Source organism: Marmota flaviventris, chromosome 2 (assembly GCF_047511675.1).
Source record: "Marmota flaviventris isolate mMarFla1 chromosome 2, mMarFla1.hap1, whole genome shotgun sequence".
NCBI classification, from domain to species: Eukaryota; Metazoa; Chordata; class Mammalia; order Rodentia; family Sciuridae; genus Marmota; species Marmota flaviventris.
Genome location: NC_092499.1, coordinates 59,729,215 through 59,743,872, shown reverse-complemented (window position 1 = coordinate 59,743,872; position 14,658 = coordinate 59,729,215). Strand labels below are relative to the sequence as shown.

Below are 14,658 nucleotides of genomic sequence, written 5' to 3'. Positions count from 1 at the left end.
TCCTTGCCAAGTTTTTAAAGGTATTTCATATTTTCTAAAATTACACGGTAGGCTTTCTCTATGCTTACAATGTTCCAGTAATCCTCTCAGTTTTAAATATGCCTTTATCAAATATGATTTCCATGCCTTCTGACTTTTTTGAGACCATAACCAACACTAATGTCCTCAAATTTGATGTAATTAGTGAATGAAATATTTATGGAAAAACAACATGATAGAATTTTGCGTGTTTTAGCCACTCTGCTTCACATTGGAAAGGATTTATCAGAATAGCACTTTCTGAATCAAGTTGATACAGCACTTTTCCCTTAACCTTTTCAAAATTGCTGTACTTTTTAAAAAAGTTTTCTTGCACTTCAGAAAGATAGGTAACTGTGTGAAGTCATCTTGGGAGAAGACTGAAAAACCTCATCCTAAGCAAGGAGCCTGGTGACCTGAGTTAATTGGATACCCATCCTGAGATCTCTGAACACAGTGAGATGTGCTAATTGCCTTGTCTTATCACAACATAATGATGCAATTAACTTGTATCACCAATATGGACTGTTTGTTAACACACCATTTTATTTCAAAGATATCAATACCCCTGAAGACCAGCACATATTCTGTCTAGCAGGATTTGACATATAATTGTGCTGAAATGTGCTTTTTAGTGTCTCTTCAACCTCTAGTGACCATGATATTTGAAAAAGAAATGTTCTCAGCATGAGGAGAAAAGAAAGGAAAATGACTCTGTCTTGAAAAATTTAGCCAATTTGCATACTTCTTTCTTCCTCAGCAATTTTACCTTTAGTGATCCTAGTTCAGCAAAGCCTTTGCCTCCCTCTTCGTACAAGCTTGCTTTCAAGCTCCCGTCTGACTTTTCTCCTTTGCAAGTTATTGTTATCAAGGTAATTAGCTGGAGGGCTTTGAATTATTTTAGCAGAAACTCTAGAGAAAATTAACAGCAATATTCTCTATTTGTATGGTTAGTGAATTTCCCATAATTCCACAGGCCTGTATATCACATTTGAAACACAGATGGAAGACAAGCAAAACCCGCTCTGAGTTTTTCATGTTGACAAAAACATCTGTGTGCTCGTTACACCCATAGAATTGAGTCGCCAATAGAAGTTGGCCATTATCATGAAATTAAGGAGCAAGATTAAGGGGCCATATGGATTGCTATTATAATATTCTTCCCCTATTGTTTTGAAAGCTTGGTTTAGTTATACAAATGAATAAGTTATAGCACTCTGTTGTACGGTATAGTGTCTATAGAGTTAACAATACATGTCGTACACATTAAACATGTTGACATAATAGATCTTGTGTTAAGTGTTCTTACGGCAAACAAAACACAAAAGAACCAAAAGGATATTTTTGGAGGAGAAGAATATGTTTACTATCTTTATTGTGGTGATGCTATCATGAAAAAATGCATATGCCCAAATTCATCAAAATGTATACACTAAATATGTCCAGAATTTTCTATTTCAATTACACCTCAATAAAACTTTTAAGAGATCAATGTTTGGTGTTGATAGTAGTGCTAAAGATGTCAATGGAATATTTGAAGATAACATTTCTTTGATGCTGCAGATGTGAAGAAAGATTCTGAATACACACATACGCCTACATGCCCACCTGTGTCTTCTTGGCTTTGCAAAAAAGCAATTAGAAAATTTAAACAAGTACATTATGCATTTCCCTCTCTCCTGACAATATCACTATGCTTTATTTTAATATAATTATGTTGCTATACAAAAGTGAGTACCTCTCCCATCTGTTTTCTGCAATGACTGTGCACTCAGAAAATAGTCTTGGGTAGGTGAAGGAGCTCAGGAACTGCACCACAAATAAGGCTTCCCAGATGCCTGCAAATATCCGGGTGTAAGGCATTTTCTACCTCCTTTCATCTATTAAAAATTTACACAGGCTTGCCTTTCAGGCCATTTAGATTCAATTTTTAGGAGCCCATAAGTTTTGGAACTTATTTGACCAAATTTAAAATTTTTGATTAAAAAGAACATTTAAAATTATTTTTGTGATTGCCTTGGTCTTTCCAGTCTAATTTTGGAAGGGGCCATTAACTAGGGATTGAACCCAGATGTGCTTATCCACTGACTCACATTCTCAACCCTATTTTTTTTTTTTTGAGACAGGGTCTCACTAAGTTGCTTAGGGCCTTACTAAGTTGCTGAGGCTGACCTTGAACTTGTAATCCTCCTACTTCAACCTCCTGAGCTGCTGGTATTACAGGCATATGTCACAATGCCCAGCTCCAGGCTAATTTTATTGTAGGTGTTCTGAGAAGGCTTGTGCTGGGATTACTTTTTTCATTTCATCCTATCTGCACTATACTTCATACCCTGTGAAGTACATTGTTTTATGAATGGTGTGAGAATAAAAGACAGCCCTTTGAGAATAGATAAGATAAATTCATTAAACATGATTCTGAAACCCATTATGTAATTTTAACCTGATATCATAAATAATTAAAAGTAAATAATTAAAGAAGGTAAATTATTTCCCCCACTATCCTACTTTGTTACTGTGCATACATAATTTCATGATGAGTTGTGTTTGTTTCTGTTCCGAGTGCTTAAGACATAGTAAGATACTCTATTTTATAGTCACAATCAAGGGGGCATCTAATTATCAAAGAATTATAATAAGCATCTTGAATCAAGATGTTATTACTTGATTTTGGAATAAAATGAATTTATATTATGAGTATTTCACATTTTCCCCTAATGCAACAGAAGTATCATTTTGTGCAAAGAAATGCACAAAACATTTGCTGACTTCTATGTTAAGGACTCCTGGGAGGAATGAGTTTTTCCTCTCAAAAGAAGGTGGGTACTAAACTGGTTCTTGAAAAGTCTCTCCCTAGATTTATTGGAGGCAGAGACATAAGCCAATGAGAAGTAAAGAAAATTAATGATGCTTTTGTTCTGCAAAACTTAGAACACAGTCAATATTTATTAATGCTACCTGCTAAATCTGCTTTTGTCTTTTTCAAACATTATTGACTGACAATATGAAGATTTTTATTTCTTATAATCTTCAAAGCAACACTGAGATCAAGAGATTTAAAAAAAAAATGATCAAAGACTATATTTGTATTGGCTCAGGCATATGGTCTGGGCAGTAGTCTGAATTATTATTTTTAAATTTTAAATTAATTTTAACTGATATATGAAAACACAAAAATTATTCATTTTAATTTAGTGCCTTGTGATGATTTGATACATGTAAACATTATCTAATGTTTTAACCAGATTAAACAAATCTATCCCTTCAAACACTTATTATTTCTTTATGGTTGAAACTTTTAAAATCCTTTATTCTAGCTTTTTGTTGTTGTTGCTATTATGTTTTGGTTCTAGGGATTGAACCCAGGGCTGTTCTACCTCAGAGATACATCCACAGCCTTTTTTTGTTTTATTTTTTGAGACAGGATCTCGCTAATTTGCTGAGGCTAGCCTTGAAATTCCTTTCTTCTGCCCCAGCCTCCCAAGTTGTTGGGATCAGAGGCATGTACCATTGGCTTCTTCTAGCTTTATGAAATGTACAGTCCATTGTTGTTATTTATGGTCACCCTTCTGACAGTACCAAGAGCCTCTTACTCCTATAATACTGTAACCTAGTACCCACTGATCAGCCTGAATGCCTATTAGTAGCACCATCTGCATCATGATCCTTGGGACCTTACGTATATCCCTGTTGGTATCTATACATCATCTATGTTAATATCTATATCTGTATTTTCTTTCATATTGTCTTGGAATTGATGAGTTAAATGGCTGAATGTGTATTTCTATCTTGCCTTCTCTAGTTATGTGCCTATAGCTACATCACCAACTGTGTCATATTTGCTTAAGGAGTAGCTTCCTCAAGTGCATGCTTAACTATATCACTAAATATAGCACAGGGAAAGACATGTTATGTACAAAACAGAAATTTAGTTTTGCATATCAATGCTACTACCTTGGTCAATACAAGTTAGTAAATGTCCTAGCTTACAAAGTAAACATTTTATTTAATTTATGAATAGTCTTTTTCAATTTTATTATTGGTTCCTACTTTGACTTTTTCTTTTCAGTCCCTATTCTTGTGCTTTGCAAGTTGATATCTTGGTCTTAATATTCACATTCTCCTCTTCTTCATTTTACCCTATACAAAATATTAATCCTTCTAAATTTGTGAATAGTATACTATGATACCATAATCATATATATTATGATTAACTTTGCAGATCTTCTTTAAAATTATAACTATATGAGTGCAACACACAATGAGAAGAAATAGATGGAAATAGCATAAGAGATGATGTAAATCTTAGTAAAACACTAATTTGGTTCATGGGAAAATTGAGTGCATACTCTTGGTCCATAGACTTGTGTTAGTCTTTGGCAGATATTTAGTAACATAGTTTCCTTACCCAAATGAATGCCTTTCCAATATATCCAATGTGTAATTAAATTGAAAAAACTGACAACCAAGTTGTTATGCCTTTAACCTTCCCTCAGCCTGTGGAAAATTTCTTTTATGCTGTAAATTTCTGATTCTTTTAAATTTGTTTTGGCACATTCACCTCCTTATCTATCCTAGAATACTTATTTCAATCCACTTTTTGCCTCCTCTTTAGCACATCATTTTTGTTTTTATAAAACTTGTATGAGAGATATTGGTAAATGCATTCTTCATAGTTTTTGGTTCCCTAGGGCTCTGCATACTATTCTTCATCACAAAGTCTCAATATAGCTTTCATCTCAAACTTTGGTCCCTAGGGAAGGCAGAGCTCTGTCTGATGTGTACAACATGTTCTGTCAATTCCACTTTCATAGTATTTCTTGTGCATCTTCTCCTTTCTATTTCCACTGCTCGCTCTTGAAACTATCGGTCAAACCAAGTAACACCTTAGATTTCCAGACCCTTCTTTCTTATTCCTATCTTAGATTCTGATAGCAGAGTAATCATTCAAAAGCACATGTTTAAGACTTTCCCAAATAAAAAAAAAAAAAGAATATTGCTTTCCGAATAAAACCTAAAGGCCTGCTTCTTACATTTAATATCCTTCACTATTTGGAATAGACTCTACTTTAAAAATTAATTAAAATAACTTATTTTCTTCTGTCAGTTTATGCTATCCCCTATGGGACCTGTGCAGTTTCCTGAACTTATTTCCTTTAACCCTTCTCAGTCTGAAATCCTCCTCTCTTCCAATGTTCAACCTAAATGCACCTCTAACACACAAAGAACTTTTAATTGCGTCTCTCTTAAGCACATACAACTTCTCCTCTTGGATTATAGTTATTTATTACATAAGCTATTTCTCCTCTTAAACAGTAACCTCTGAGAAACAATCTGCCCATGAACACCTTTGTATACCCAGTATAGCACTTTGCAATTAATGAGCCCTTAATAATTGCTTTAATAAAAATGAATTGGTGATGCAGCTGATACAAGTGTTCTGCAGTGGTTCATATTCAGAGTGACTCTCATTGATCATAAGTGAGATATGTTGAAGGACCATCCTTCAAGATTTTTGGAAAAGTTTATCATAGAAAGAATAATAAATTTATCCCTTGTCTTCAAGGATCTCTCATTCTAGTTGGGAAGATGAGGCAACATATGGCATGGGAACAAACAATAGAATACCACTCAAGAGGGCCAGTACTGGTGTGGGACACAAGGGCTACAAAAGCATGTAGGGACAGGGAGTATTCCTGAGGAGGGACGTGCATTTAAAGCCTCACATGGTTGCAAGGTGAGTGGATCATGCACAATTGATAGAATTTTTAATTGACAGATGTAGGCATTACCTTTACAAAATAGAAGCCAATGGCAAACAAAAAAGCATAGAGTTCCAGATCGTGTTCCCCCAATAGGGATTACTCAAGGTCTGGAATGTTGCTGGGTTTGAATAAGGAAAAAATGTTGTTTGCATCCTTCTGTTCAAGCTACTTTCAATGACTGGTATTTGAACATGAGGAGAAATGTTCGCTCATTTTGAGAATAAAATAAAATATCTGGAGTGAGAACTTATGTGGTGCCTTTGATACAAACAAAAATTCAAAATAGGCATCAATTCATTCTTGTAAGACAGCCAGTGTCAACAATTGCCCTAATCAACAGGCTATTGCCTCTTAACCCAAGAAACCTGGTAATTATTCCAGCAACTTGTTGCCTCTGTGTCAGGCCAATCCCTTCTTAACCAGACTTTTCCTATTTTAAAAACATCTGTGTTATATAAGTTCTAAATGATATTAATAACCCAGCACATGAATAATTGATTGCTTACTATAGTTAACATTTTCAGTGAATTTCCATGGTACTCAAGGAGATCAGTATTAAATGTGCTTAAAGTGCTAAAGAAAATGGTGAAGTTTCTGCAATTTGATTAATTGATACCCTAAGGATATGACCTATTCACCTGCTGATATGCTAACTATGCAAAGGTGAGAGTGTGTGAGAGCACAATTATAATTACCTGGGCTTGGGCCAAGAAAGAGTTCACTATCTAATTTAATGGCACATTCAATAGCTGATGATGGGATCAAAGTTTGCAGACTTTTAAAAAATGATTAATTTTGATGTGATTTATAAAATTTTTAGTTTCTCTAATGATATAACAGTTAAAATTATTACATTGAAAGCTCGGTGAAACAAAGTGTGTTTCTAAATTTTAATAGGATAAAGATTTCCACCATTCCCTTTACACTTAAATATTTGCTTTATATCTTACTCCTTTTATATAAACTTCGAAGGTCTTATTCTGGTTCCCTTGTTCCCTATCCAGATACCAACCATCCTTTAGGTCCTAGTGGAAATCCCACTGAACCATGAACACGTAATCTTGGTTGGAAATCATCTCTCTCCTCTCAGAAGTCCCTACAGATTTGTTCTTTTCTCTTTTATCTTCTTGTGTTTGTATTGTGTGTTTGTCAGTTAGCAGCATGCTTAATTAATTGCAGTTTTTAAAAGTTATCAACTCTAATATAACTTTTTTTTATTTTTGACAACTGTTCCATGATTATGTAACATGTTCACATAAAGGAAGTTGCATAAATATTAGACATGGACTCTATGATTTTTACAACTCTTCAGGGAGTTACAAATGTAAACAACAAACGACAATAACAAAAACCACCCTTTATTTCCTAATAGAATGTATGAGTAGTTATTATACTTAACTTGAATGGTATGTTTGAAGTTGGTCAAAACGATGGTGTCACATAATTGTTGATCTGCAGGTGCATACAAATGAGAGGATGAATTCGAGACTTCAGACCAGAGATCATCTCACCTTTCCTTGAAGCACTGAAATAAATGAGGGATGATAAAAAAGATATGAAAGACTCCAAAAGAGAGAAATCTCTCATTCCAATGTTCTGTTAACCCATAACTTTCTTAAAACCATTTGCTGACCAAAGCTCTTTCTCAAGTACTTTATCTTTCTTTCAGCTTAAATTTACGACACTCTGAGTTTTACTGAGCAAAAGGAGCTATTTATTAATATTTACAAAGAGCAAAAAGGGAATTTTCCCTCAATGAATCTCTGTTGCCTTAACATTTACTTGTAATAAATGAGATGTCTTTTAAAGTGAAGTGAACACATTTAAAAAAACAAAAGATCAATTGAAAGAAAACCTGAAAAAATATATATAAATTCCACATATATGGACAAAATAATGTGGCATCTGCAGTTGATCCATTCATTAAAATAAGACAGTCTGTGCAGCTATTTCTGCAACTCTTTTGCAGACTGGCTTAACTTTTCATTCTCATAAAATTGGAGATGGGCTGTTTGGTTTATTGGTAATTGCAGCAGAAGCAAAATGGTCCCATGTTTGCCAGTCCACAAACCCCGTAGATGTTTATCCTTTCACGGCAGTGCCAGCCTGCTGCATTATTTCAGCTAGCGACATTCCTTGATGAAAAAACAGCAGCTGCTCATTCAAAATAAACTTGTTTCTGTTTATGCTGTCAGCAGAAAGCTGTTTTAAAAAATCATTAGATGCCTCATGCTGTTGCAGGATGTTAAATTGTGGAGCATAAAGAAACATCCCTGAAAGACAAACACCACGTCTCCTCCATGCCTTCATCACATGGTGTTGCTTTTTTTTCTGAATAATTCAAATGCAGGTAAGATTGGTGATCTCAGGTGTTCATGCATAATGTTAATGAAGCCAAGATTGTGCATTACACAAAGGAAAACTTGTGTAAACCACCGCAGGAAGATCAGAAAGCCAGGAATTCATGCTGGATCTGCCAGCCACAATAATACAACTTCGGATACCTCTTGATGAGTCTGAGCTGCACTTTTCCTATCTGTTCTAAATGTGCTCTTAAGAACTTCATACTTAATCATGCAATGTTTCTACTATTATCCTTTTTCATTAGTTGTGAGAGTAGACATGGCTGACATATATTTATTTTGACGCTGGGTAAATTACAAAATGCATTCTTACAAAAGCAGTGAATAGAGATATCTTTGTAATAAAAGAGTAACTCACTTATTTTCTTTCATTTGTCAACTTTAAATATCTGAAAGTGGACTTTGAATTTTTTTCCAAGTATGAACATTGGTAAAATAAATTACGGTGCACTTATAAGATAAATTACAAAATTATAAGCATGATATTCATTAGGATACAGTTTTATTGTACTCACTAGAATACTGTAGGAAGTGACATAGAGCATCAGAAAACATTAGTTAAAACAAGTAGAAAAGTATGTTAGGCCTAGCTTGTCCAATTTTTATAAAATAAAACTATACATATGTCTGGTATACATATGTGTGTATGTGTATATATATATATATAAATATATATATCTCTCAAATATATATATATATATCTCATATACAAAATATTCTGAAGTAAGTTATAACAGACTATTTTAAAATGTGGCTTTCTCTTGGAGGAAATGAAAATATAGTACATCTTCATTGTTTTGTTTTATACCATTTTTAATATTTGAAAGTTTATTGAACTTTCAAAGTTTATTGAACCCGAACTCTACCCGAACTCTTTAGAGTTCGGTTTTTATTTCTCTACTAATGGATGGCCATCTTTCACATGTTTATTTATAGACTTTTCTTCTTTTGTGAATTATCTGTTCAAATTTCCCATTTTAAAAATATTCAGTTGCTTATTTTTTATTTCTCAGCTATTGGAGCTCTTATTTTTTTTCAGCTGTGTATGTATTGCAAACATTTTCTCCTTGCATTTGGATTGCTTTTTATTTTGTTAGCAAGAACTGAAATTGTTGAACATTGTATTTTATTATTTATTTTTGAGAAGGAGTCTCCATGCATTGTCCAGATTTGAACTCCTGGGCAAGTGATCTTCCTTCCTCAGCTTCCAGAGTAGCTGGAACTACAGAAGTGCCTCGCTGTGCCTGCTTGCACATTTTATTTTTGACGAGCTCCACTTTTTCATTTTCTTTTAGGGATAGTGCTAAGTTGCGTTTTAAAGTTGAGTTCTAGGAAGTCTTTGCCTACCCAAAGGTCGTAAAGATTATCTTTTATGTTTTCTCCCAGAAGTTTTATCTTTTAAATTTTTATGTGTAGGTCTTTTTTAGTTTTATAATAAAAAATGCATTATAGTATTTTTAGTGAAAATATGGTACTTTTAACATAAAAAAGTAGAATTTTACAATCTGCTTCCAAACTCATCTCCCAATAGTATTTGCAAAATTCTGATTTATAAGATTGGATCGATTTCTGGGTCTAAAGAAGAAAGCTTTACTTAATGTTTTGTCCTCAGCTTGCCTGTGGAGGAGGAAGTGTTTTATTATTATTATTACTTTTTTGGCTTGGTTTTGTTTGGCCTCATCATTCATCATTTCATTTAAAAACATGCTTTGAATAACAAGTTTTGTTTGGCAAGTAGTGCTTATATAGTGACTTAATTAGTGTTAGGTAGAAACATCTTCTGAATTGTTATAACTTGCTAGTTGCTTGAAATAATCTATCCTGTAGGATTTAATCTATGCTATGAAAAAGTGAAGGTATATATGAGATGGTTATAGTATACCACACAAAGGGAGGACCAGGAGAAATTATTGGTAGTCATAATAAGGACCAAGGAAAGGCACCTCCTGGGATGGGCTTTAGCATCCAAGTAGTGATTGATTTCATATTCTTGTGAAGATCATGCTATTTTGAAAAAGTGGGGTTGAAGGAAAAGGGATTTTTACTTACCATGTTCTCAGTTTGTTTTTCTTCTCTATCTTAAGCTGATAGAAAGGTCTTTATGGATAATAAATCAATCTCCCTGTAACCCAGTGTTTCTGATCCTTTTTATGTTTCTGAGTCTCACAGGACAAATGGATCCATTATAGGCTATCTCCCATCAAGAGAGTCCTGTGAGTGAACACATAGCTTCTGCTTCAGTCCCACTTTCCCCCTTGGAGTGCATTTGCTCTTCTTCTTTTCACTTTAGCTGAAGTCTTGGACTCAAGCTAAAAAATACTGTTCATCTCCATTTTTTTAATGTGGCTGGTTTTAACAGGGTCAGGATGTGGTTGGAAATTGTGCTTTCTTCAGTATATTGTCTCTAGAATTAAATTGGATGAATACACGAATAAAGTCTTTGGAAGTCTTCTATTATTTTGTAAATGTAATCTTTTTAATTCACTTAAAGCTTATTTATCTAGCACTTACATTGTGCCAAGAACTATACTCAGTGCTGGGAATTATACTGTGAATAATAATAAAAAAATAGCTGCTAACCATACTAAACTGACAGTGAAGTGGAAATGTATGGAGTTGACCATTTAATTAGAGGTACAATGAGTAGAGGAAAGGGGGAATGGCCAATGAGTGGGTTGCTCGAAGTATTTATGTCAATGATTTCATACTTTATGAAAAAAGAAGTTGGAAAGCAACTTAAAGGTTTTAAGCATGGAGATAGTGTAATAGTATAATTATATATAATATATAATGTATTTAATTACTTCTGCAATATGCAAAACAAATGAGAAATAATATTCTTTCTCCAACTTAAAAAAAAAGGGAGCAACAGATAACAGAAGAAAGACACTTATGAGGTTTCGGTTGTAATGTATATGAGATGGACCCACTGGGGTAGAAAAATGTGGTTATGTTATACGTATACTTAGTAACTAATGTTATTAAGAAATGGTGATAACAGTTGTCAGATGAAGGAGAGGGGACATAAAGGTTGATGCTGAGGATTCTAGATTGGACAACTGGCTATGCAAAGGAATAGTTCATTAAGATGGATCCATAGAAGATCCAAGATGGCAGGCCAGAGAGAGGCAACATTCTGTGTCACTCTGTGACCTGGGATTCAAGTAGTGACAATACTGTTTCTCTGTGTGCAGGGCCCCATGCCTCAGCATCAAAATAGGTCTCCCAACTACTCTCCCAAGCAGGACTACCAGGTGCCCAGGGAGACCATAGGCATCAATACCGGTGCAGAACTTTCGGCCATCCACCTGAACAGAAATCCCACTCCCATGCAGGACACCCAGCAGCCACTCATGTGCAGTAACTCCAGATGCTGCTCCCATGTGGACCCCCATTTACCAACTTGGGACTCCCCTGATCACCTCCATCTTGGGATTCTGCAGCAACAGAGATAATCCCCTATGCGCAATAGTGTGCCTGGGAACTTTACACAGGCTCTGAAGATAGCTGAAACCACACAATGCATGCCACAGAACTCTCTCTGAACACGTCATCCACATCCAACACCCTGGCTCCCCCCACCAGATCTGACACCATTGCTGGAAGCAGCCGACTCCATCTTGGGTCACCTTCATCACCATTTTTAGTGGGGACAACTCCCAGTTTGGAATGCTACTTGGCTAGGTACACAGTTTCTAACTCCCCTTTCTCCCTAATAGCTGCTAACCCTGCACTATGACACCCTGGTTACTTCACCATCCTGAGGGTGGAGATACCAGTTAACAACAGATGACTCAATCTATTGAATGAGAGGGGAAGCAGGAAAGATACTGATCTCCAACCAAATCAATCCTTGTGTCTTCCTTCGAGATTTTTTTTTCTTCTCCACCCCTATTCTCCCGCCCTCACATCCCCCACAAATGTGAAACCAAGTACTTTGCATGAATTAGGATTTTGGGGACTGGGATGTCTGAATAGTATATTACAGTTGTGTTGTATATTCTTTATTTTCCTCCAAATTTTACTATTTTAACATATTTTATTTTTCTTAATATACATGAGTGTTTGTTTTATGTACTCTACTGTCTTCCCACTTACTATTTACCCAAAATGACTTCCTCTCTATTCTCCTGCTACTAACCTTCTTCTTTGGATTTCTTTTCCACACTTCCTAAGATATAATAACGCTATAATCTCACTTTGCAGCTTCTTGGCATATCATCCTACATCTCACCACTGGTTCTTCATCGACCACCAGAAACTGTAAACCTTTTACAAACCTACTGAGTATATTGTAGATAATAATTGAATTCACCATTTCTGTACCTTGTGACCAAACTATATATGTCTTAATAGCAGCTAATTGTTTTTAAGTCTGTATATATTTTATATTGGGACCTATTTACATTGTTCTTCACCTCAAGGGAGAGGTATTGGAACTTTACAGAGACAATATATATAGGGTAAAAATGGTAATGCCTAGAATCCACAGTGCTAAAAGGGAAGACACACAAGCAACATGAAAAGATAAGGGAAGACAGTGCCCCAAATATATCAAGATACCACATGGCCAGCACAGCAGAAGAAATGACAGAGAAGTAGTTCAGGATGTACATAATTAAAATGTTCTGTGAATTAATGGATTATATAAGAAAGCAAATACAAACAGCAAAAGATCATTTTGACAAAGAGATACATAAACAAATACAGGAAGTAAAAGATTACATCAGTAGAGAAATAGAGGTTCTAAAAACAAACAAATAAACAAACAAACAGAAATCCTTGAAATGAAAGGAATAATAAACCAAATTAAAACCAAGAGATTAGACTACTTGGAAGACAGGACCTCAGACAATGAAGACAAAATATATAATTTTGAAAAGAATGTAGACCACACAGTGAAAATGGTAAGAAACTATGGGCAGAATATTCAAGAAATATGGGATAGCATAAAATTTAAGAGTTATTGGGATAGAGGAAGGCATAGAGTTCCAAACCAAAAGAATTAACAGTTTATTCAATGAAATAATATCAGAAAATTTTCCAAACATGAAGAAAGAAATGGAAAACCAAATTCAAGAGGCTTACAGGATGCCAAATGTACAAAATCACAACAGATCCACACCAAGGTAATGAAAATGCCTAACATATAGAATAAGGAGAGAATATTAAAAGCCACTAGAGAAAGGAACTAGATTATATATAGAGGAAAACCAATTAGATCATGTGCTGATTTTTCAAACCAGAACCTAAAAGCTAGAAAATCCTGGAACAACATATATCAAGCCCTGAAAGAAAATGGATACCAACCAAGAATCTTGTATCCAGCAAAATTAAGTTTTAGATTTGATGATGAAATAAAAACCTTCCATGATAAACAAGTTAAAAGAATTTATAGCTAGAAACCTGTGCTACAGAACATCCTTGGCAAAATATTCCATGAAGAGGAAATTCCATAATGAAAATCAACAGAGGGAGGTAGTACCCTAAAGGAAAAACTAATAAAAGGAAAAACCAAATCAAGTTAAATAACAAAAATAAACAAATATGACTGGGAATACAAATCATGTCTCAATAATAACCCTGAATGTTAATGGCCTAAACTCACCAATCAAAAGACATAGGCTAGCAGACTGAATTAAAAAAAAAAAAATCCAACATTATTCTGCCTCCAGTAGACTCATATGAAAAGACATGACAGACTGAAGGTGAAAGGTTGGGAAAAATCATACCACTCACATGGGCTGCATAAACAAGCAGGGGTTTCCATCCTCATAAAAAATAAAGTAGACTTCAAGCTAAAGTTAATCAAAAGGGGTAAAGAAGGACATTACATACCGCTCAAGGAACGCATACACCAACAAGACATACAATTATAAACATATATGCCCCAAACAATGGAGCATCTATGTTCATCAAACAAATCCTTCTTAAGTTCAAGAGTCAAATTGACCATAACACAGTGATTTTGGGTGACTTTAACACACCACTTTCACCACTGGACAGATCTTCCAAACAAAATCTGAACAAAGAAACTATAGAACTCAATAATACAATCAATAACTTAGACTTAACTGATATATATAGAATATTTCATTCTTCAACAAGTGAATATACTTTCCCCTCAGAAGAATGTGGATCCCCCTCTAAAATAGACCATATAATATGCCATAAAGCAATTCTTAACAAATACAGAAAAGTAGAGATACTACTCTGCATTTTATCAGATCATAATGGAATGAAATTAGAAATCAATGACAAAATAAAAAAATAAAAATTACTTCAACACCTGGAAACTAAATAATATGCTACTGAATGAACAATGGGTTGCAAAAGACATCAAGAAGGAGATTAAAAAATTCTTAGAGGTAATTGAGAACACTGCTACAACATATAGAAATCTCTGGGACACTATGAAGGCAATACTAAGAGGAAAGTTCATTGCATGGAGTTCATTCTTTAAAAGAAGAAAAAGTCAAGAAATAAATGACCTAACTTTACATCTCAAAGCC

The 14,658-nt window shown here is 34.5% G+C and overlaps 1 pseudogene; it reads left to right on the top strand.

Annotated features, from left to right (window-relative positions):
- The window catches only part of LOC114088087 (cleavage and polyadenylation specificity factor subunit 5-like), a 135,109-nt pseudogene that overhangs the window by 111,671 nt on the left and 8,780 nt on the right, over positions 1-14,658 (top strand).